We start from the raw sequence: 25,018 nt of genomic DNA, 5'->3' as shown, positions 1-25,018 counted from the left end.
CCGAGACCTTTGCTTCCCTGATAAAGTTCCTGGAACGGAAATGCTGTAAATTCAAGCCACTGGGAAATCAAGTACTAAAAAAATAATAAATTTTAAAAAAAGCCCTCTTGCATCTGCATCCCAGAACATTTGCTTCAGTTCCCTTTTCTTTCACCAGGTTGCTGTCTCCTCTTAACTGGTGCCCACCTCTACACAGAATTAAAATCCACCAAAATCTCACTGAAAATAACCAGTTCTAATCCAGATTTACTACTGATTTGGAGGTTTCAGATAACTCTGAAGTTCCTATAAATATTTTTATTTATAGGAACCATTACATGTGGTAGAACAGGTTGGGAGAAGCCAGAGGACTAACAAAACCCTTAGCTTAGAAGAGCTGCTGCGTAGGAAGGCATTCAGCAGAGAGAAGGAGGATTAAGAAGAGAGAAAATGAAATCGTGCAGCTGACAGCTTGCTGAATCAAGTGAATTATTTGGAGAAGGGCTGTTTCTGGTCCTTTTGCATTTATATTAGCTTGTTTTTCTTCCAAGGTAGCAACCTGCTATGTAATTAGAGGATTTTGAATAGTATTTGTTATTCATTAGTCTCCTTTGGCTCCTTGGCCAACTGTAAATTTCTCAGAGTCTTCTCCATGCACTGGGCATCAACTTTATGATAGCTCCAATTAAGCAGGCCTAAAAAGGTACAGAATGTTTTTTTTTCTCTTATTTTTGTTTACCTTTTTTGCTGATAGTATTCCCCAGCTACCTCTACCTCAACTTAATAACTTTGCCATTACCATCTGCCTCGGTTTCTCCCTTTCCCTCAGATCCAAGCCAACATATCTTGTCTCCTGGTCTTTCATACTCTTTGCTTTATTCCCTGTCTTCCAGCAGTCAAAATATTTACCTTTTCATTGTCAAGATTTCCTTGTCTAAATACAGCCACCTCAATTCTCTGTTCCAGCACATTTTATTCTTGGATGAAACCATATTATCCTACTGAGGATTTATGGTCAGGATGCTAAAGCTAAGAATGTCCTAAGCTGAAAGCAACAGTGACAGAAAAGTTTACTGAAGTGATCTGTGATGGTTCGTCTACATGGGAAATTAGTGCTGAGAACATCAAGCAAATATGCACTGGTATTAATTTCTAATGTCATAGCAACAACAATTGCTATTCCTCGGGCAGTCTTTTCTACCCAGTTTCAAGGGAGAAGTCTTGAAAGCTGAAACACTTTTACACATCTCTGCTCTTAAAGAAAAACCAGACAAATGTGGGAGAGAAGCAGTCTTGCTGTTCTGTCAGCAGAGCTCAGGCTGACCTGGTGCAGGGGTCCAGCTCAGCCCTGAGCAAGGGAAGGGAAAGAGAAGAGCACATGGTGCTCTGCTACAGACTGCCCAATGGCACAGAATTGAAAAACTGGAACACAGTGGCACAACATCTTGTTTTTCATAGAACATATTTATCTCTGTTTCCTTATCCTCTCCTCTGTTGTAAATCTTGCTTGATGGATTTTGTCAGAAGATAACCTTCAAGTCTTTATCAGTGTTTATTCAGGACACAGGACAACCTAGATCTTGCTGTCATCTTTGGACAAAAATACCTCACGTCATAATGCTTACTCATGTGTTTTAGACCATATACTGCACACACAATGAGTGAAGAAAGGAGCACCAAGGTTTGATCTACTGTTAAGCAACTACTCATTTCAGGTTTTGATGGCTCTGGTATCCACCATATGGACAGCTTATAAAATATTTTGCCACCAGATACAGTATTTTCTTAAATGTGAGATAAAACCAGCAAAAAGAAAATGGTCAAATAGCCAAGCTGAGGAAAAGGGCATTAGCTTCAGGTTCTGGATTAGAAATTGAAGAATATGAGAGATATGAGGCTATTTAAATTGGAAGAACTACTATTAACCGGAGGAGGTCAAAAGAAGAGATGCCAGATGAAGTGCTGTACTTTTTATTGTGAAACCCCAGCCTTTTCAGTGGTTCTTGCTAAGAAGATGAGTAAGCTTTTTTCCTTAAGCATCATGGATTTCACAGCCTAAGGACTCCTCTAATCTATTTGAAACCTTTCTTAAATGATTGTACTAGGATCTCATCCATACACTTCCCAACTCTTTTCAGAGAAAACCTTGGATATTACATCTCTTCAGATTTGCTGAATTATTTGGTGGGTTTTTTTGATTTTTGTTTTTTTTTAAACAAGTCTAACAAAACCAGTAGTTTGACTGAGGCTGGTTCAAATCCTTCAAATCCATTTTTCATATCGTATATGAGGAAAAATATGGAAATCCTAACTGATCACTTACCATAGCAAAATTAGCTAAGGATTAGGTATGATTTAAGTTTTTAATAAATATGATGTGTCATATTTAAGATCAATTACTCTCAAACTTAAAACAGTAAAAACTTGTTTTGCCCTTTTCTGAAATTAAAAAATAATTTTTCTCCAACTGTTCATCATTCTGCATTTTCCTAAGTCTGTGACTCTTCTCATTGGTTTTCACCTACAATGTGGTGATGGCGACACTAAGAGATGTTACGGGGAGAAAATCCATTGCCATTTATGGTGTACACTGCTTGGAGACAGCTACTTTACTTATTGAAACTAGTGAATATAAATGGCACTGTAAGTAGACAGCAAATCCTTCAAATATTTTACTAGTGCTGCTTTGGGGCAGTCTAATAGGCAGAAAGCCAAACGCTTTTGATCTTTTTGTCACCTCACTGTTGATTTAGGAAGATTTTCCATCAGAATATGCAGTAACTGTCACAGAGGGGAAATGCTGTCTTCAAAGTTTTTAATCTCAACTACATTAAAAAATGGTGATAATCCCAGGATCAAAAGGGTTGGAAGGGACCTTTGGAAATCATAATGCCCTACAATCTCTACATAAATCTTTATACAAAGAAATAGGAGCATGCAGTCAAATCTACACGTGTATTTTCCTATTCATCTCACAAATGTAAGGACAATAGTCGGTTTCCATACAGGGGCACTGACTGCTTAGTGAAGCAGCTTCCACAGGATTTATGGTTACAAGAAGATAACGAGTGGTTTATTCAGTTTTCACAGCTGCTTGATGTCAGAGCTAGCTTTCCACCTCGGATGTGTCCTGGGTTCAGCAGCAGCAGTCATTTTTCTCCTTCTTGGTAGCTGGTGCAGTGCTGTGTTTTTGACTTTCAGCCTGGGAACAGCGCTGGTAACACCGATGTTTTTAGTTGTTGCTCAGTCATGTTTACTCTGACCAAGGACTTTCTGAGTCTCAAGCTCTGCCAGGGAGGAGGGGAAACTGGGAGGAAGTAGGACAGGACCCCTGACCCAAACTAACCAAAGGGGTATTCCATACCACAGCACGTCATGCCCAGGATGTAAAAATGGGGGCAGTTACTGGGAAGGGCTGGATCTCTGCTCAGGTCAGGCTGGGTATCGGTCTATGGGTGAGCAGTTGTATTCTCTTCTCTTGTTATTTCCCTTATCATTATTATTATTGGTGGTAGCAGCAGTGATTTGTGTTATACCTTAGTTACTGGACTGCTCTTATCTCAACCCCATGGGAGTTACATTCTTTTGATTCTCCTCCCCATCCCTCCAGGAGCGGTGCAAGGAAGCAAGGGGAGTGAGAGAGCAGCTGCATGGTTCTGTTAAGCTGGGCTTAAACCATAACAGATGACAGACCAGCTCAGCATCTACAGCCTTCTCCTAGCTCCACTCCCAGTGGCAGGCGAAGGGGCAGTTAGTTTTAACACATTTTGACTGTCAGGGAGATGAGTGTCTAGGTTCAGGCATGCATCTGTTCTTCTATCCTCCATTCTAGAAGGGGAAATCCGATTTCTGTCATTGGACCTGTACCACACCACCTGGCTCTCAGCTCTGTGCACAGCCCACATGAAATATGGCTGCCAGTAGAACTATAGGCTGCAGGGTTGATCTCAGTTGCCTCTCACCCAGTGCTCCCGCAGATTCTTACCTCACTCTGTTCCTGTCTCTCTGGCCACCTCCTTCTCCCACCACTGCCCAGAAAGTGGGGAGCACCTTGTAGTTCTCATTTGACAGGAGGGAGAAACTTGTCCTCAGAAATGCAAGCAGACAAAAGGTAGCTCCCAACCAATAACAAGGTATGACACACGATTTTGGTGAATGGAATTCAAGTGAAGATTACTAGGGAGAGATGACATGACTTACCTGGCTGGAAAGTATTTAATTTATTTGCACATATACTGACATTACTATGAAAGGAACCAATGACTGCAAGTAATAAAGGGTTGCATTAAATATGCCAGGTAAATAGAAACAATGGGATCTTTGATCAACATTGAGAAAATATTAGTAAAGAATACTGATACTTTTTTAATGGAAAAATACTAGAATTTTACTAGAATTAGGAATTTATCAATTATTTAACCTCATTACTGCTATGGTGTCCAAGGGAAATGAATTCAAATAATCTAATGTGATTTGTTTTGACTATGAATACATCACAGAAAATTTGCTAAGGTAAAGAAGTGCAAAGGGTAAAGCTGCTAGTTAAAAATTCAGTTTGAGACACAACAAATAGGCATAGCTGGTAACAACGTCATGAGGAAATAACAAGAGATTTCAGGGGTTAGTTTTGACAGCTCATGTTAATATTGCAGTTACTCCAAGAACTTGATTTACAAATTCTACAGGTTCTAATATTGCTGATTATTATCCTCATTTGATAAAATATATGAACTGAAATAGTAAAAACAAAGCATGGGATTTAGCCTCTATTCAAATCAAGGTAAAGGCTCCAGGTGACTTTAAAGTAAGCAAGAAATAGAAGTGTTCCATAATAGGTTAAAACAAAACAAAGAATAAACTCCAAACCTCTGAGATAAGCTCTGCTCCCCATTTGTCCCATTTATTTAAACAGGTAAGTTCTCAGTGAAGCTCTCTCTCTGTTTTTAACTTGCCCACAAACATTCACAGAGTTTAGCAGGAGTAGAATCCAGTTTGGTTTCCCAGTCAAACGTGACCCTTTGTATTCTGCCCTGTGCCTGGGACTTGCAGGTGCTATTGGAAAACAAATAGAAAAAACAGATGACTACACTGTTATCCATAATGGAGGGCTAAGACATAAAGGAAGCCTAAGTAGCTACCAAAGACAACAACAAATCTTACTCCAGTCAGCAACGAGGACAGCTTTTGAAAACTCTCATGAGTCAGTGGTCCATTTTCTTTCACAGTTACATAAGGCGCAGTGATTTAATTCCATGCTATTAAGTGAAAACCTTTTTATATATTCCTTTTCTATTTTTTCTCTCTTGAGGGAATGGTAAAAATTAAGCTGTTTTGGTGGATGTCAAGGAATAGCTAAGATTTATACCATCTTATTTTTTCATAATCAAAACATGATGATGGTTATGATAGTTAATTGGCAGTATTTAATATTTGTTATAAGATTAAAAGCTTTTATTCTAATTTATATTCCCATTTATATTCTGTGACTTTCTTAGAAAAAGTCTAACATTCCCCAGTAATTTACTTGTTATCAGGAACTCTCTGTCTTTTACCTGGGGGAAAAACTGAGGGAGAATTTTTATGGTTGTGAAAGAATTCTTTCCCAAGTCGACACAACTGATCACTGCATATAGGTCTCACTGTTTTCATCAGTATTTATGAGGTGAAAGATGTTAAGTGAAATTCTAATGTATTTTTATATTCCTACATTATCATCCTTATGCAGTTTCCCTTTAAGTAAAAAAACCCAAGCTGTCTCTCAAGGAGGAGCTGTTGCTATTGGTATACTGCTTGTGGTATTCATTGTGAGTATAGTAAAGGCCTTTTCTTTGTTAGGAATTGTACATCTTGCTCTCACTAACACAGTTGTTAAATAAGTTATTTTCAGCTCAAGAAGAACAAGTGAAAGCAATTTAAGCTAAGCCAGCCATGGTAAAATCCACTCATGTGGCTCAACTATGACAAGGACATAAATAATGACATCAGTTCAGAATAGTCATGAGACTTGGATCTGAGTTTGGACTTGTCTGAGACAGGGCATGATTGGATTTTTATTAGAGGGATAGTGCTGTGGGAAACTGCAGAGGTTTCCCACCTCTCACTACCTGCAAATTAATTTCTCTAGAGAAAGGATGCAGGGGAGGGTCGAAACTCGGAGAATTTGCACCAAAAAGTAAACAGAAAAATCCTGAGCATTTTCTTCTCCAAGATGAGTGTAACCTTATTTCTTTTCACAACAGTACGGCAGAGCTGTGTACTTATGATCTGCTTTTGCAACAAACAAAAGAAGATTTTCAGTGTTTGCCCTCCTCTTGTGTTTGCAATGGACAATTTAATCCACAAATACAAGCACTTGTGGGTAGGAAAATCTAGTTTGCAAGACCCAAATTGTTACATATCAGAAATCCAGTGGAGTACGTATTCTGAAAGCAGATTTACTTTAGGCATTAAAGGAAGAAAATACAGTGGTGGGATGTATATAATGTAATGATTAGAAAAGTTGACTCGTAATGTTAACCATGTTTGAATAATTTCAATTAAATAAGTATTACAAACTCAGCACCCCACATATAAATAAAAAATAGTGGAGTCATTATTTCCTCAGCTGTTCTGTAAGCATTTCAAGGTTGTTTTACCACATGTGGTGAGAAGTGAAATACAGGATTTGGCGAGTATATTTAAATTCCGAGATGGCATTATTAGTAGACCTATTTTCCCAAGAAAAGGACAAGGGAAAACAGTGAAAAGTTTAAGCACAAGAAATTCTGCCTGCATGAGTGGTGAAACGTAATTCGCCCAAATGGTGATGAGGCACTGGATTAGGGGCCCAGAGAAGCTGTGGGATCTCCACCCTTTGGTATATTCAAAACTCAGATAGCCTAGGCCCCAAGCAATTCCCATACACTTCTAAGTTTGCCCTGGATTGCATGGGAATTTAGACTAGAGGCTTAAAAAAATCATAATCTAACAAAGCATGTAAAAAATATTAATTTTACATTCGGAAGGACAGCTGGAAGTTTCTGACATGCACACACACACCGTAATTTCTCAGCCCTATCCAAGAGACTGACATATTACATTAAATCATAAATGGAAAATATAATTTCCATAGTTGGAAACATATCCATACAAAATAAAATAATAGCAAAGATAAGTGTGGCAAAAACTGCTCTGCATACATTATTTCTGTCTTTACATAAGTGTTTGCATATAAGTTCAGTATATTGATTCACAGACTACCAAGAATACAGACCTGAGGAAACAAGAAGCAGTTTGTTAAATTCCAATGTTTTTCATTCGTCCGTTCTAATTCACAATTATGATCCCAAAAGTCACATGAAAAGACACAACTACCAGCAAGAAAAAACATTTTAAAGGAAAGCAAAGTAAACTAAAAATAAACAAGCTTTCAGATCCTTCCACAGACCCTGAGGAGGTCTTACAAATTTGTCACTGTGTCAAGCCGAAAAAATTTACAGCATTCAAAATCTCATTCCTGAGACTTTTCTAGGAAAGTAGTATTTCAGCAGAAGCACAGAATGGACCCAACCAGAACACCTGCAGAACTTCAGTTCTCAAGATCTTCATCTATATAAAGAAGTGGGGTTTTTAAAGATATTTCAGAAAATCAAGCTGACAGGCTATTTGCTATTGCCAGTAACTCTACAATAGAGCCAATTATAAGCTATGGGAAACCTTCTGGAGATGGGCATACTGTAATAATATTACAGTTCCATCTACCTGAGATGTTTGGAAAAAAAGACAAGCATCATTAGAAATCGGTGGAGACTGCTCCTATCACTTGGTGAAAGAGCCCTAGTTTGAACAGACCAAGTTAAACTCTGTTCAATTCATCCATAAACTTTGTTTTCCAGACTTCAGGTGCAGGTGCCAGAGACTACCAGCAGAGTAGGAAACTGCATTTTAAAAGAGCTTTCTTACTTTAAGTGATAATCCCACAGTCACTCGAACAAACATGAGCAGGTAAATAGAATGGTTCTGCAACAGCAGCCTCAAGCTTCCAAAACCTAAAATGAGTGTGAAAAAAGGAGAGCTGCTAAGTGAATTGATGATTCATTTACATGACAGTATGTTTTACTTTGTGACAAATACCTATGTTAACTGTATTATTGATGTGCATGCAGCATTTTCATAACTGTTCACAGATGTAGGTCCAAGATAGGCACAAAATACAAATCTGACTCCAGTGAGAACTTTCTCTCCTGGAGCTCTCTTTCATTTTCTATTGGAGATGAAGAGCAATGAATTATTGAAATATTTCATCAGAATTTATATTGAGAACCTATATTAAAGGAGGAAAAACAAAATAGAACAAATTTAATCTCAATTTTGACATTGATTTCCTGAGGAAATCACAAAATCTGCATCAAAATTATGAAGTTAAAAACAGGGAGCAGTTCCATATACTTGATAAATGGTACCATGAAGAGCTCTGTACTTGCAAAGCACAAACAGCCTCTGGCATTAGTGGAAATCAAATGCAGATATCTTGGTTTCTCTTCCCTTTTCACTGTACTATCTAGTTTTGTAGCAGTACCTTGCAAATTCCAGGCATGGTTGCATATTAGCTGTTAAAAATTAATTGTAGCATACATTTTACAGGAGGTAATGAAAAGAGGAGAGGGGGAAGATAAGCTTTTTAGAGATCATACCTGTGATCAACATTTGTGTGACAAATGTTCATCTGAGTTATCTAATTCCCTTCATCAAGTTCCTTTGAGAAATATATCTTTACTCCATATAACCATATGCAAGGCATTTTGAAATGAAACTATTTCCTGCTCCTATGCAAAGAAATTAAAACACCTGCAAAAGCAGGTGTAAGTGGTAAGCAATTTTTCTAATAGGCAGAAAAGAGAAATCAGTGCAGCAGAAGTCAAAGTCAGGTTTCTTCAAAAACTAGCTGGAAAGTTGCTACATGCATGTAATGTGTTTTATTACTTTGCTACTTAAGACATTGGATGTCTTATAAATGTACTGCATTAGGAGTCCATAAAAATATTTATCTGTGTTATAGAAGGTGCCAACCCTTGGAGGCTTTAAACAGGAACTTTACTGTCAGCTTTCCAGAATCTTGACACATACGAATACAACAAACCAAAGGAAAAAGCAACAGCTGAGTTTTCTGTTCCTGGTGTCTCCAGGACAGAGCAGTTTAATGATTCATCTTTGCAAAATGTCAGTAAGAGCAGAGATGACTCAATACACTAGCAGTCCCATAATCCTCCTTTAACTCCCCCCTCATTAACGTTTCACATCTGCTTGGTGTCTCCTCTCTTACTGCTCCCCCAGGACCCCACAGCCCTGGTCTAAGGGTCTGCAGTCGTAGACGTACCAGAGCATAAGTACACCAACAACTGTGTCAAAGATCACTGAAACTGCAGTTAGTATTCTCATTACATTTGTTACAGTTTAGAGCTTCAAGTCCACCCCTTTAGAAATTTTTATTAGGGAAAAGACTTCGCTTGCCTAGTGATAGCCTCACTCAGCATCCTACTATTCTGACAGTGGCCAACAGCAAATGCCTAAGAAAGACTGTAAGAAAGCAAATGTATTTATTCTTCTCCATATAGTCAATCAGTCACAATTGCTCTCTGGTGCAAGAAATTCGTAGAATCATAGAATGGTTTGGGTTGGAAGGGGCCTTGAAGATCATCTAGTGACCTCCATTTATAAATTCTGGGGTTTGAGGTAATATCTTTGTGATTAACAGCTCTTTTTCATCTATGAAGCTTTCCAATTGCTTTTCTGCATGTAAACATTGTAAACATTGACCTTGGCAATGCATTGAGGCAGAGCTCACCAGTTTCACTATACAAAGAAAAATCTCCTCTTTTTTCTTATGTCTTCATAATTTCATTTTATAGCCCTGATTTATTGAAAGCTAACTAATACTTGAATCACAAACTCTAAAATAATCATTCCCTCTTCACCTTTTCCATGCACTGCTATCATATTTCCCTTCTGTCTTCCCTTTTCTAGACAGAAAATTCCTAGCCTTTTGCTCATACTTGCTCTCTGTCAGTGCTTGAATGGTCTTTGTATCCCAGACGCGTGGAGTGAGGACGTCCTATTTGTGTTCCAGCGCAGGATCCTTAGTTTAGGTGGTCTGCTCAGAGGAAATCAGGCACAATTCCGCTAGTACCCTCTCCTTTTGTTGGAGGTATACCTAGATATGTAACTGTTGGTGGCTTGCTCAAGTAAATGTTTCCTGATTAATCAGACACTAGCCTGCAGGCATCTTCTGGGCTTGTCAGTGAATAACTTTACCTGCCATGCAGTGTAAATTGTAACTTTTCTGCACAGACAGAACTAACATTTATGAGCATCAGATGACCATCTAGTGACAATGCTGCTTGTTAACTCTTTATGATTGTTCCTTTCGTGGAGCTAACATCTTCCGAGACCAGCGGTGAAGGAAATTGCTCAGGATCATCTTTGCTCTAATTACAAAGGAACTAGGCAATTCTTATTTGCAAATAAAGCTTCCCTGCAGAAAGTTCACACTGAGGGATCCATGCTCATGTACTCAGCAGGACCTACCTCCTAGGTGATTCAGAAGCGGCTATGCTAGCAGTGGGAAAGAGTCTGACAACTAATGGAAATATTCGCTTCCTGTAACAGTTCAGCTTTTGCCAGCCTAAGTGTGTTTTCTTATCACTAACAATTTTCAATGAAAAATGCAGCTTACAGCGGATATTCTTTACTACTGGCTAGGCTGAAAAGCTGCAGGCAGAATGTACCCACCACATTCAGGTGGATCTCTCCATTCTCTATCAGTGATTTGCCCTTGAAAAATCGATTCAGTCTGTAAGGGTTTTATTCTGGTTTCCCAATGGATCTTTAATGGACACTTGACAGCTCTTTAGGTATTCATACATCATTAGAGAAACATCTATACTCCTTTCCACTGTCCCCCAATCTTTGTTTCCATTTAAATTATCTGACTAGAGATTTATTTTTTGTGTTTTGAAAGATTAGAATATCACAATCTCTACTCCAACAGACAGCAGTAAGGAGATGATGGGAGTGTGGAATGCCAGATCAGACTAGTGATTACTCTAAACCAGTGTCCTTTCCCTGCCTAGCATCAGATTTTTACCTTTCTGTGTGAAAACTTGGAACCTTCCTTGCCTGCAGAGGAATCTTTCCTTCTTTATCTGCTAATTAGAAAGTGATGTTATACCTTAATCTAATGCTACCTACAGCGAACAAAGAATATTTTCATCCTGAACTCTGTTAGTCTTCCACTAATGCACTGATTTTCAAATACGTGCTTTTCTATGCAGTAGCATTGCAGAGACAGATTTTTGGGTAGACCATCTTAGCACACCAGACACCAGAAACTCCCTTGAAACTTCTTCAATTGTCCAAAACTGGAACTTGATCTACACACTCTTCACTCTAGATATAAATTAAATTTAAATTTTAGAGTTTTGTATAAAAAGAGAATATAGGGTTTTCTGATGATTAAGTAATCCTACCACTAAGCTATTAAAAATAAATGAATCTCCAGTTCAAATAAATGCTAACCTAACAGTAGGAAACAGTAAAATTTCTCTCTTAAATGAAAGGTATATTGAGGCAATTGCTGTTTCAACAATACATTTCTTTTCAGAAAATTCAGTCTGGTTGTCATTGAAAATTAAGCAGACCACAGCCAGTTCTGTTGGACCACCCTATGAAAACTGTTCATCCTTTCAATTTCAAAAAGAAACAGAAGCTTTGCAGACACACAACACAGTTCACACTAAGGAATTTGAGAACACACGAGGGCACGACATTTTAGTCTAAAACTTACAGTCTATCCATTTGCTCCACTGAGTGCCCCATTTCTATCCCCACTAACTGTTCAGTTCAGCTCACTTACTGTTTAGCTCAGTTCCTTTCAGGAAAAAAGGTCATATTCTATTAAGAAATTAAGAGGACAATTTGCTTGTAAGATCACAAATCTGATTTTAATATGTCACAACATTTCAGGAAGGACCACAAGAGTTAACCTAAAAGTTCACCAACCTTATTTTCTTACCTGAAAGTCCTGGGGACATAATGCCACGAGCTTTCTTTGCTGTAGCAATACAGATGGAATCGATGAAAAATAAAGCTATGAAGTTTAACAAAGTAAGGATTGCCTGTGAAATAATTCTGCCAAAGATTAAAGGACTAAGAAGAAATTAGTTCTCCTAGGAAATTGACTGCATCAGATGCATCTAAATTTATCTAGAAAGCAGAATGTTCTTTGCATGACATGAATTCATAGACGTTCATCAGAGTTATGCTATTTTATTAAAAATAAGGTACAGTATCCCTCAAGCAATATCAAGGTCCTATGAACCAGCAGCTTTATTCTAAGTCCAAAAATTCAATATCTTTATTACCCAAATGTGCATATTGAAGCAAAGTTATCTTTGTTCATCTACAGCCTTATTCTTCCCAGAAAATTCTTTCCTTTTATATGAGACCATTTAGCGAAAAACAGGTCTTTCACTGTCTTATGACCTCAGTGATCACACGTATGAACCCCAGTGATATTTCTTAGGAGGTAAAGGGGAAGATCTGCAATGGTGAGGATCACTTAATAGCTTTAAACAAAATAACAGCTTTAAGTTTAAAGAGATGCAGTGAGAGAATTGGACCAACCATAAAATGTCAGATGAAATATCTGCCTGTTTCAGTATGCTGTACTTGGTAACGGCCAGTTCCTAGGGACAAGTAGAAAGAAAATGAGAGGAACATATTTCCCAGGAACTGCCTCACAGCTTTCAGTTCTTTATTTTGAAATTTCCTCAACCACAGTGGGCATCCATTCATAATAGCTCTAGGTCATTTTTTCTTCTATTAATGTATCAAATCAATATTGAACACCAGCAAACTTTTAGCATCTGCAACAGCCTGTGGCAAGGAATTACATAGATTAGCTCTGTAGTTTGGGAGGTTTTTTTTTACTTTGTTTATTTTCAACCTGCCATAAGCAATTTCAGTGCATACACATCACTGTTAGAGTAGCAATGGAGAATAGTCCTGACAGCTTAGGGTTTTGTCTGCCAAATTTCCTAAACTTCACCCTTGTTTTATGCACTCTTGAATCCACTGAACAGATTATTTAAGAGTCTTTGAATCTAAGTTATCTAATGTAACAGATATTGGGATAATCTGCTTCTTTACACAAGGAAATTCCTCTCAGTAGATTAATTACTTGAAAATCTGTCATTTTTTGCAAAACTTTAATTATCTGAAACTGTTCAGTAACCACCATTACATCTACATAATTGAAGTTGAACTGTAATCAGCTGTTGCTCTAACAAGAAGATTGGTTGGAGCAATTAGAGCAGTCCTTCTTTGTTTTGATCTTTACCACTTTTAAATCTTTCCCATACTAGTAGTATTGACTTATTTCCTGGAAGAACAAAGTCAGCTAATTATTTCCATTGTTACTATTTGGTGCTTTTTTCACATTTTCTCTTGAATCTACATTCAATTTCTAAACTTTCATGGGAAAGTCCATTCCTTTAATCAAATGAATTAGTTACACATAGCTCCCAGTGAGTTGCTTTCCTCTAATTTAAAATTTGACTACACAGCTGCGTAACACTACACTGGTCATTTAGTCTATCATGGTATTTCAGGATCTCAGGAAACAGCTTTAGGTGAATCACATAGCAGTAGAGCTGCCTTGACAATCTAGAGTTAAGCAAGGCAAGACTGTATTTTTAATATAAAATAAATCTCTCTCTGCAAATCTTACTGTGAAAAGATAGCCCAACTACTAATATATGGCACATATATTAGTACTATATATATATACACACACATATACTGTGTCATATGGAAACTGCACATGCTGGGATAAGCAATTTGTTTTGGGAAAAAGGGGGAAATCACAGTAGGAAATTGGAATAAAGAATGCAAGAAAATAAAAGCTGTGCCAGTCTCACTGGCCTCAGTTCTTGAAGGAAGGATCTGGAAATAACCAAGTGAAGAATTAAAAGCATTGCTGTTTAGTGTACCAGTGTTGGGGTTTAATCCCAGCGAGCCACTAAGTACCACACAGCCGCTCATTCACTCCCCAGCCCCCGCCAATATCCCCCCCACGGAATGGGGAGGAGAACTGGGAAAAGAAAAGGTAAAACTTGTGGATTGAGATAAAAACAGTTTAATAATGGAAATAAAATAAAATATAACGATACAGGCTGCCCAGGGAGGTTGTGGAGCCTCCCTCTCTGGAGACATTCAAAACCCGCCTGGATGTTTTCCTGTGCAACCTGCTCTAGGTGGCCCTGCCTTGGCAGGGGTGTTGAACTATATGATACCCAGAGATTCCTTCCAACCCTTATGATTCTGTGAATAATACCAATTCAGAATGCAAATACAAATGAAAAAGGATATAACAAAAAGAGAGAAAGGAATAAAACTCAAGAAAAACAAGTGATGCACAACACAATTGCTTACCACCCACTAACTGCTCCCCAGCCAGTCCCCAACCAGCATTCAGCCTCTTCTGGCCAAATTCCCCCCAATATTGGAGTAGAGGAGCACAACAGCATCCCAGCTGAAAGTATGTAAAACCCACAAATGAACTACCTGAAAATGGCACATGCAAGAGCATCTAGAAAGGACATGAATGAACATTTGACTTTGTCACGCTCAAGTGATACACTTAAGTTTTAAATTCGTATATCCATCTCTGATCTCAGTGTCTTTGAAATTCCTAAGCTTCGTTGCTTCTCTGATAGTTGCTCTGAACTGTCACATCAGTGCTATACAAAGAAGAGTTCCATACCTTAGATGCTTTTGCACAACGTCAACTTTGAATGGGTTCTCTTTGAGAACGTATTATAAGCACACTTCTTCCCACGTTTCTGTTACCCTAGATTTTCTTCATTACAACTGTTTTTCATGTAAGCCTCTTCCTAGTAGCATATGTGAGGTTTTTATATGGCATCACTAAGAGCCTCCTCAGCTATATAATTTACTTTTTTTTTTTTGCCAATATTCACCTTGCAATTTTCTCATATTAACTTCATGCTTTCTTAAAATAACCATTTTATTATCTGCTTCAACTAGTGTGAGCATCTCTCATTCTAGTACTACCCACAGACCTCATGACACTATTATCAATACCCTCTCTGAGTGCTTAAACAAGAAGACATTTAATAAAACTGCTCCTAATACCGATTTCCAGACAGATTGCTATTATTCATTGCCTATAATATTCACTGTTCTGGCTACCTTAAGATATATTACTGTAATGCTATTCAAACTAGCTCAGACTCACTTTCAGCTAAGATTTTATGGGAAAAATCAATCCATTTTCAAGCAGCTTATGTTTTTGTGTCTCTACCTTCTCTCTCCATTTTATGTTTCTATCCAGAAACAAGCACATTTTGATTGGCAAGATCAATCCTATTTATAAAGAGAAGATGCAAAACAGTGTTTATTTTAGTCTACAGAGGTACTATGAGACATACCTATTAATATTTTTCACATGCTGAATCACAGTGAAACTCAGTACCACAAAAATGTCTTCCAGAAGCCATCATTCCTATCTAGATTTCGAAAGGTCCTGCCTGACCCTAAAGTTAGACCAACTTAACTAAAAAACAGCCTTAAAGCTTGAATCATTATATATTAATGGCAAACGACCTTATGTATCAATTGCAAATAAATTGCAATTTCACATTTATCTCCTAACAAGTAAAATGATACAGATTTAAACCACAGTAGGTGTCTCATATGTCTTTGAACCTATTTCATTACAATACCTTAAAATCAGTGTAGTTGTAATAAAGTTATCAGCTACTCTTTCTCCTTTCTCTTCTCTGTCATACATAATTAAATATCTAGGCCTTCCCTTCCTTGAATCATGGGGATTAAAGTCATCATGGCAATGGGGTTTGGACAGTGAATACAGATCACTTCAGTTACATCTTCTACCCTTATCTGTAACCCTACGACCTACCCCTTAGCCTACTCCCTTACTATGTTTCTCTTCACTAGTCTCTAAAGCAAGTCCCTACTTTGAAAATCCTAAACCCTATCTGCTTGCATTAACCTCCTAACCCTAACCTGTTGGGCCACCGGGAGGCAGATGAAGTGCAAGGACTGAGGTCATGGGGCAAAAGAGAAATCCCTGCTGCTCCAATTAATTCCCAGCAATGGTGCATACCAACTTTATGCAAAATGCCCTTATTCTCTTTGGATGTGTGAACAAACATGGTGTAGGATTCAGGCCACATCTTCCCGAGGTCAGTGAAAGACTTTTCTCACATTGCAATTAGAGCAGGATCCTTGCACTTAAATTTCTCGAAATAAAGCGAATGTGTCCAGTTCCCCTAGATTTCCATCTGTCACATGATTATATTTTCTCTCTTTCTTCCATGTTTAATGGAAAAGGAGGCACAACTGAATTCTGTGTTACTTCACTGATTGCACTGCAGAAAAAGTGATACATCTGGGAAACAGCTGCTAATCCCACAATGACATATCCATCTTACAGCGATTAACACGTGTGTGGATGAAGTGTTCTATACTGTAATTTTATACATTAAATTTCTAGAGCATTTTTTTAACTGTATTTAGTCTATATATGATCTGACTTGTGACGTGAAATGGTTATGAAGCACTAGTTGTTCTTTCCAAACCCATGCAACCACTTCAGTGCTGAAAATATTTTCTTCCCCTTGAAAGGGACTTGAACTTCAAAGCATAATTTCAAAATATAACTAAGGTAACGAACATTGCAACAGATTGAGGGCAGTGATTCTCCCCCTCTACTCCACTCTCATGAGACCCAACCTGGAGTACTGCATCCAGCTCTGGGGCCCCCAACATAAGAAGGACATGGACCTGTTGGACTGAGTCCAGAGGAGGCCACAATGATGATCAGAAGGCTGAAGCATCTCTTCTATGAAGGCAGGCTGAGAGAGTTGGGCTTGCTCAGCCTGGAGAAGAGAAGGCTCAGGGGAGACCTTAGAGCAACCTTCCAAAATCTAAAGGTGGTCTACAAGAAATCTGGAGAGGGACTTTTTATAAGATCAAGTAGTGATAGGACAAGGGGGAATGGCTTTAAACTGAAAAAAAGGTAGATTTAGATTAGATATTAGGAAAAAACTACAGAATTCAAACAGGAAATCCTTTCCCTATTTCTGTGTTTCCCAATTTGTATTTTAAGATGAAGATACATTTTAAGATGGAGATGAGCATAGATTCAGATTAGATATTAGGAAGAAATTCTTCACTGTGAGGGTGGTAAGACATTGGCACAGGTTGCCCAGAGAAGTTGTGACTTCCCCATCCCTGGAAGTGTTCAAAGTGAGGCTGGATGGGGCTTTGAGCCCTCTGGTGTGGTGGAAAGCATCCCTGCCTATGGCAGTGCAGTTGGATCTAGGTGATGTTTAAAGTGCTTTGCAACCCAAACCATTCGATGATTCTATAAAAATATTTTAAAAATAGTGACTATGTTATGTAGAAAGATGCTATATAGACACCATCCTGATAGGAAGTAAAAATGTTTTAAAACATGTAAGAACTTCCATGAAAATATACTTTGTCTCAAGACACAATGTGATCTAGGCAGTGACTTGGACTATTTAATCAAAAAAGTTCATGCTTTGATGTATTGCAAAGACTTTCTGCAGTATGAAAGCCAGCTAACATTCAATAACTACAGTTTCTATGTATGCTTCAGATATCATATTTTGTTTGTTCAGAACAAGAGGAATAGAAACTTTTTCCTAAACCATAAGGAATCGAATAGAATGATATTATCAGTATGTGCCTTCTTACAAGATATTAGACCCAGGCTTAACAATGAACAGGTTGTATAATGGATGAAATTTCTACTTTCTATTGACGTTCAGTTAGTAAGCAAAGAGTGTATGGATGGGGAGGATGGAAAGAGAGGAAAAAAATATTGAAGTAATAATAGTAATTTTCCTACAATTCTAAGAAACAAATCTTAGAATTCTAGGCCAGACACAATTTATACATATGGACCAGATGTATATTACATATACATCATTGATTGTGGCGGAGATGCTTTGATTTAAAATACCCGAGGATCTCATTAAAAGAAATAAGTCACAAATTTCCCTATTTCTTCCAGCAGTATCTCACAAAATTCCTTTTTCCTCTGTGAAGATAGAGAAGGACACTTTAGGAAGATACTTATTTTAAAGGACTGATAAATACAGAGATAAGTCATAGTCTAAGAAATTCTCAAGACACTATGCTCCTGCTGCAACAGCCGTGGATTAAATTAATAAATAGTGCTGTATGACAACCAGATGGTTCTGCAAGAGAAAAGAAAAGAGAAAAATAAATCATTGCACTCTCTAGAGGACTAAGACACCAAATAATTACTCCAATGCATTAGTTAAATTAATGAGTTGTAAATGTGTCCTCCTCTGCCACCCCCACTCAGAAATTCCACCAAATCCTCCTGTTAAGGAAGCAGGAGTCCTAAAGAGAAAACTGCAGCAGCACAGCACTATCTCTGCCATAATAACACCCCATTTTCCTACACCCAGTCCTATTCAAAGACAGACCCCTCTCTGAAAACACTCTGCATTCTAAAACATACATAAATTTTAGGCCTAATCCCACAAACATTCAACATGTGCATCTGCTAGCTTCGATGTGACATTAATAAAAAAGATCCTGCTTGTGCACACGTGCTCATAGGATCATGTCCTCACTAGTGAAATTAGGTTACTTTTATAGCATGTAGTGATTAGTCCCAACTTTACATCTTATGAGAATTGCAGGGGTTGAAAGGTAGAGTTGCAGATGTTTCACAGAACATGGCTTGGGAAAATAAGTCATTTTGCTTAATATGCGTACTGAAAATCTCTAACATCTCATGATGCAAAACAAAGCCTTAAAATCTGGCAGCATTTGTGACTTGCTACAGATACTTAGGGTCACAAGTCCCACATGCTCCGTAGACAAGATAGAATTTGATAGCAAATATATCCAGAGATTGTACCAGGACCATTCAGGTGCTGCTCCTGGCTGCATCAAGATACTCAGGAGAAGGACAGACAAAGTTAATCAGAACTTAAAAGTTAATCAGGCCTTCTGGCGTCCTGGTCATTACAAAAACCAGTGCCAGTAAGAATTTAGGTTTGTTTGTTTTTTTTTCCAGAGCATTACTCAAAAGGCTGAAGCATACTTAGAATGAGAAAGATGTTGTAAATGGCTCATAAGGAAGTATCAGTTAATACTACCTTTAAATAGGCTTTTGGCTATACTTACAGAAGCTCCACAAATTAGTTAGATTTTAACTGCAATATGGAGTATTACCAAAATATTAACATCTAATAAATACTGATCACAGCAGGAATTTTCAATTGCCATAATTACTCAAGCAAAGACCATTAGTACTGCTTCCTCCCAGCTAAAACATCAAGGCGCCTTTTACTCAATTTCATTTGCTCTAATATGTGTCAGCATCTTAATTAATCTTAATGAATTTATCTTTTGTCCAATTTCAAATTGTTGTTTATTTCCAGAAATGAATGCCATAATCTCAGAATAGCAATGCATACAGCTACATAGACTGCTAAAGGTGGTGGGGGGGGATATATTCAAAGGAACTACAAACATAGAAATTTCATTCTTTTACAGCCTCTCTGGGCAATCTGTCAGCTACTCACTTTTTTTTCTCTTTATATCAGGTCAGTTTTAGATCCTAAGATAGTTCTGTTTCTTGAAGACTTAAAGGCATAAAGATATAATTAGTATGTTTCATGGACTGATAAACTTGCTTGAATCAAAACTGTAATTTATTTGAACTCCAGGTAAGGCCAAATTTTTTTCTGTAAAAAACCTTTTTCTCACTCTGCTGGTGCTGGTGGTGTTAGTCTGCTTCAGACACAGCCATGTAAATACGTTTTGAACTTTTTAGCAGGTGAAACCTATAGAGAAATTACTCTGTATACGAAATGTTCCAGGCTTGACACTTGCTAGGGTTCACTTGTATTCTTACTTAAAAAAAATCCCTAATGATGCTGGAGCCCAGGTCAGAGGCAGAAAAACAGGATTACTGAATAATGGCACTCATTTCTTCTTCCCCTTCTGACATGAAATCATTTCTTCAAAGAATCTTTTTTTATTTCTTTGGTTTGACATCTAAAGTCAAGCCTCAATAGCAAGAAATGCGTGAAATGTCAGAAATTGCTGCTAGTCTTTCATAGGTTGTCAGAGCAACTGGCTTTTTCACCAAGTACAGCCATGATGAAACAAACATGTTTTGTTTTCTCAAAACAAAAGATGTGCCATGGAGATATATTTGATATCAGATACAAAAACTGTAGCTCTACTTGCCAAATTGTCTCTGAATGCACCCAGAGAGATGTGGGTATCACTCAGGATAGCCGAGCTCTGGATCCTCCACCTTAAAACATCATCAAAACCCCTGACTGAGTAACAGAAGCAGGCCTGTTGGTTTGCAGCTGTTGCAAATACTCCCATCCCTCTTCTGGTCTCATAGGCGGCTCACCCGCACGTAAGTTTCTTATCAGATGGTACAAGGCAGCAAACATCCCATGAGGAAGAATCTAATGATTCCAAGCTACGAGATTCAGAGCAATCCAAATTCCCCATCTGTGCCAGGTCAGTGAAAATCTCAGTTCTCTGAAAAGGAAGTGCAGAGTTCTTGATACAATTAAAGACCCTATGAAGATTCAGACTCTCTACAAGACTTCTGCTAAGTTTTGGTTTTGGGGTTATTTTTCATCCTTCAAAGGAGAAAAACACTAATGAGAGACAGACGCTGAATGTTGTCCCACTGAATACTGCAGCATGTTAAACCTCTGTGACTGTACGATATATAATAGGCATACCGTAAGTAACACAGTTCTAATAAACTGTATCTTCCATGATGTATTTTTTTTCCATGTTCACTCTAAGCCCCGTCTTTAATTTTGTTGCAGAAATATGCAATAAGTTGTTTAATCAACTCTTATCAGCTCTTTTTCTTCCTGTTCAGTCAATTATGTTCCAGTTCTAAGGAATAAACTATTGAAAAGGTGTATTGCCTAAATATACCAAAATAATGCTGTTTATGTCTAAGGGTAACCATTCTCTTTCATGACCCCCAACACATATTAAGTCACTTGTAACCTCTTCCCTCCCAGGCAACACCTGTTTCTGCTACCTGGAGAAGAGAAAGCTCTGTGGAGGCCCTATAGCAACCCTAAAGGGGGCCTAAAAGAAAGCTGGGACTTTCTATAAGATCAAGTAGTGATAAGACTAGGGGGGAATGGCTTTAAACTGAAAGAGGGCAGATTTAGGTTAGATATTGGGAAGAAATTCTTCCCTGTGAGGGTGGTGAGACACTGGCACAGGTTGCCCAGAGAAGCTGTGAATGCCTCATCACTGGCAGTGTTCAAGGCCAGGCTCAATAAGGCTTTAGGCAACCTGGTCTAGTGGAAGATGTCCCTGCCCATGATAGAAGGGCTGGAACTAGATGATGTTTAAGGTCCTTTGCAACCCAAACCATTCTATGATTCTATGGTATTTAATCAGTCATTAAATGAAATACAGAGATGAGCACTGCAGTTATGTATCTGACCACAGATGCTCTCACCACTGGTTTTGCTGCTTCTTCAGTCCTTTAGTGGACACTGGCCCAACTGCAAACCAGTAGTTCCAAGTCCAGAGCACCCTTATGGTCCAGACCTTTAGGAAGTTGGAGACAGATTCGATTTACTACAGCATCCAGTAAGATACAGGATTTCACAGCAGCTGCACACTTTGTAGATGAGGACTCTTATCCAGCTGGCTACTATGTGATCAGCAGTAATAAAAACATGACTGAAAAGCAGAAATTCCCTTACAAAATAGAGACATTATTTATGATTTATGATTAACATTGACACTTAGGATAACACTCTGGGTTATCCCAGAGAGCATTTCTCTGATGTTCTGTGGGAGTTGCATAATTCCTACAGAGACATAAATTTCCACACTTGCCATTTACAGCACTTAAGTTATGCGCTCCCTGCTGTTCTTAACAGTTCTCTAGAGCTATATCTATTTTTAACCACAAATCACATTTGCATCTAATGCAAATCACTTTTGTATCATATAGATGCTTTTGCTGACCCTTGAGATAGTGTCATGGAAATGCACATGATGTCTTCAAAATCCCACAGGTGGTAATTTTGGTGAGCTACAGTAGGAGTGTCATAGTCTTCCCAACTGCAAAAGTAGATGAAACAACCTTATCTTAACCAATACAAAGAGCACTAGAATTGCAGTAACTTTTGGTATGGAAACTACTTCTAAATCTAGCCAATTTAATATCAAAGTAATATAATTCAAGGCATCATAGAACTTGCCAGACAGTCAGTAGACACTCACTTTAAAAAGCTCAGTCTATTGCCTTTGTACCTTCAAAAATAAGTAGACAAAATTCAGCCACAGATGCATTCATAAATTCAAGAAACCAGTGACACTAAACTTTCATAGCATCTTAAAAAGAGAAGGGGTAAATCAAATTTAGATACGCTCTGAATGGAAAGAAAAAATGTTCCCATTCAAGGGATATCTGCATTCAATATTTTTTGAGAATAAAAACCTTAGCTAAGCACCATCATAAGTAGAATAATAAAATATTCTAAAACAAACTGAACAGGCAGATCTCAGCACCCAGGGAGAGACACTTTTGATGCAATATTTGCAGAAAAAAACCTAGTGTAGGAAAGAATTCAGTTAATGAATTATGTTTATGTCATTTAGTTTTTCCCTGCAAAAAGAGACTAAAACGTGCAGCCATCAGACAAAACCAGCTACTGCAGATGAGCACCTAGCTCATGCAGAGAATAAGACCTTCGGTTGCAGAAGGCATGGCAGTACATAGTGATGTGCATATCGCATTCTTATTCTAGGAACTACTACAATATTAGCCTCCATATTTCTCTTTGAAAAGAAATCAAAACACATGAAGAGATGGTTCCCATGTAGCAATTTGAATAAAATACACCAGGAATAGTGCTCATGTATTTTTCCTGGTAGTCCAGTTTTCATACTTTGTGTTGACTTCAAAGAACTTTTGAAAGAAAAGTACTGAAGAGAAATAGCTGCCCAAAGTCAGTGGGCAATCAAATGGCAAAGTTTTCAGTACAACCCTGGGCTCCTAGCTTCATCTTGTCAACAAATGTTGGAACACTCTATTCTCCTTACATACTTGTTTCATATGGGTATGTTGTCATCTTAGAATAGAATAGAATCATATAATGTTTTACGTTGGAGGGGACCTTAAAGATCATCTAGTTTCAAACTCCATGCCGTGTCCCTCTTCTCAAACATCATGCTGCTCAGTAGATACCCATTTACCTTCCTGGCAGCTCCTGTGTTGATCACAGTTTTCCATTGGGGTTATTCATCACTCCCTGCCTCCAGAGCAGAACTATGGACCTAACACAGCTTGTTTCAGCTAAAAATAGAAGCAAAACTTATCCTGATCTTTGCCAGAATAGAAGCTGGATGCAAATTAAGAGACAGTTACTCTCCTGCTACAGTTCATCCCAAAGGAACTACATAAAAAATGGCACTGAACAGAAAAGAAACTAGGTCTTATAATAGAAGTGTACTCCTGAGCATAGTAAGGCTCTCAGGAATCAGACAACTGATTAGAACCATGTTTGTTTTCTCTTATACCTCACAGCCATCTTCCAGCTATCCATATAGTTTTCCACAAGGCTGTGGTGTAGAGTGTCAATGGTTACACAGGACACACCCTTGAATTACCTCCAGGTGCTTTATTAACTCCTTTGTAGCACTGGCAGCTGCCTTTGTATTCTGCTTCAAGTTCCAAATTTCTTTTTCAAGTCCTTATTTACAAACAGCTTTTCAGTCAATCAGCTCAAGGAATGAAAGCTGTGAGAAGCATGTCACTTCAGCTGCAGCAGCAGCATAGAATCATAGAATCGTTAGGGTTGGAAAGGACCTGAAGATCAAGTTCCAACACCCCCCCCCCCGCCATGGGCAGGGACACCTCACACTAAACCGTCTCACCCAAGGCTCTGTTCAACTTGTTCTTGAACACTGCCAGGGATGGAGCATTCACAACTCCCTTGGGCGACCCTTTCCAGTGCCTCAACACCCTTATAGTAAAGAACTTCTTCCTTATATCCAATCTAAACTTCCCCTGTTTAAGTTTTAACCCATTACCCTTTGTCCTGTCACTGCAGTCCCTAATGAAGAGTCCCTTCCCAGCATCCCTATAGGCCCCCTTCAGATACTGGAAGGCTGTAACTTTTTTTTCTATTGGCCAACAATGGCAGGGATGGAAATGAATTTAAATTTGGCATATTTCTTAAACTAAAAAAAAAAAGAAGAAAAAAAGAAAAAAAAGGGTATTTTATTCTTGTTTCCACTTTCATTTGAAGTTTCCAAATCCTGCTTTCAGTATCCGCTGTTAGTTGTGTTTCTCTAAACAGATCTTACACACCAAATTTCTGCAAGAAATTGTGTTTGCACAGATCCCCACCCCACGAAAAAAACACGCGCAGTCATCTTTGCTGGTGAAATAAAGGCTAATTCTAACAATGACTTTCATAACTTTAAACTGTAAGCATGACAGAAACAGATGAACAGATACCATCATTTCATCACATTGAAGGAAAAGACCTTTATAAAGACCTTCTTCAATTCCCCTTCTCTCTTCAAACTAGGCAATTTTATCAAAAATGTATACAACTGTGTTTGGTTGCTACAGTTGGCAGTTTATCCTGACTTCATTTAATTTGTTACTGAATACTAAATATTCTTTTCTGTGCTCTGTTCTTATTGCTCTTTTTCATTGCCCTCTATTCCTCCCTAATTATGTCTCTTTGGAAACAGACACCAGAAACGCTGCTCCCATTTGATTCTGTGCTATTGTGTATTTAGCCTGTAATGTGTTGCTTCGAATGCAAGACACAAACCTTTTCTTCAAATAAAAATGTGTCTTCTGGAATCATTCCTCTTGAACATGAAAGGGGCCAAAACCACAGCCAAAGCAATTAATGAC

At 38.1% G+C, this 25,018-nt stretch overlaps 1 long non-coding RNA gene across 1 annotated transcript in view; it reads right to left on the bottom strand.

Annotated features, from left to right (window-relative positions):
- Positions 1-113: 113 nt before the first annotated feature.
- The window catches only part of LOC133275485 (uncharacterized), a 40,039-nt gene continuing 15,134 nt past the window's right edge, over positions 114-25,018 (bottom strand). The window contains exons 2-3 of the long non-coding RNA XR_009745546.1: positions 4,846-5,031; positions 114-674 (exon numbers count right to left, since the gene is read on the bottom strand). This is a non-coding gene — a long non-coding RNA (uncharacterized LOC133275485). The remainder of the gene's footprint in view (positions 675-4,845; positions 5,032-25,018) is intronic.

Source organism: Pezoporus flaviventris, unplaced genomic scaffold, assembly GCF_033815535.1.
Source record: "Pezoporus flaviventris isolate CSIRO_AGI_PZ_B2104156 unplaced genomic scaffold, CSIRO_AGI_Pfla_v1 ptg000002l, whole genome shotgun sequence".
Classification (NCBI taxonomy): Eukaryota; Metazoa; Chordata; class Aves; order Psittaciformes; family Psittacidae; genus Pezoporus; species Pezoporus flaviventris.
This window is presented reverse-complemented; position numbering and strand designations above follow the sequence as displayed.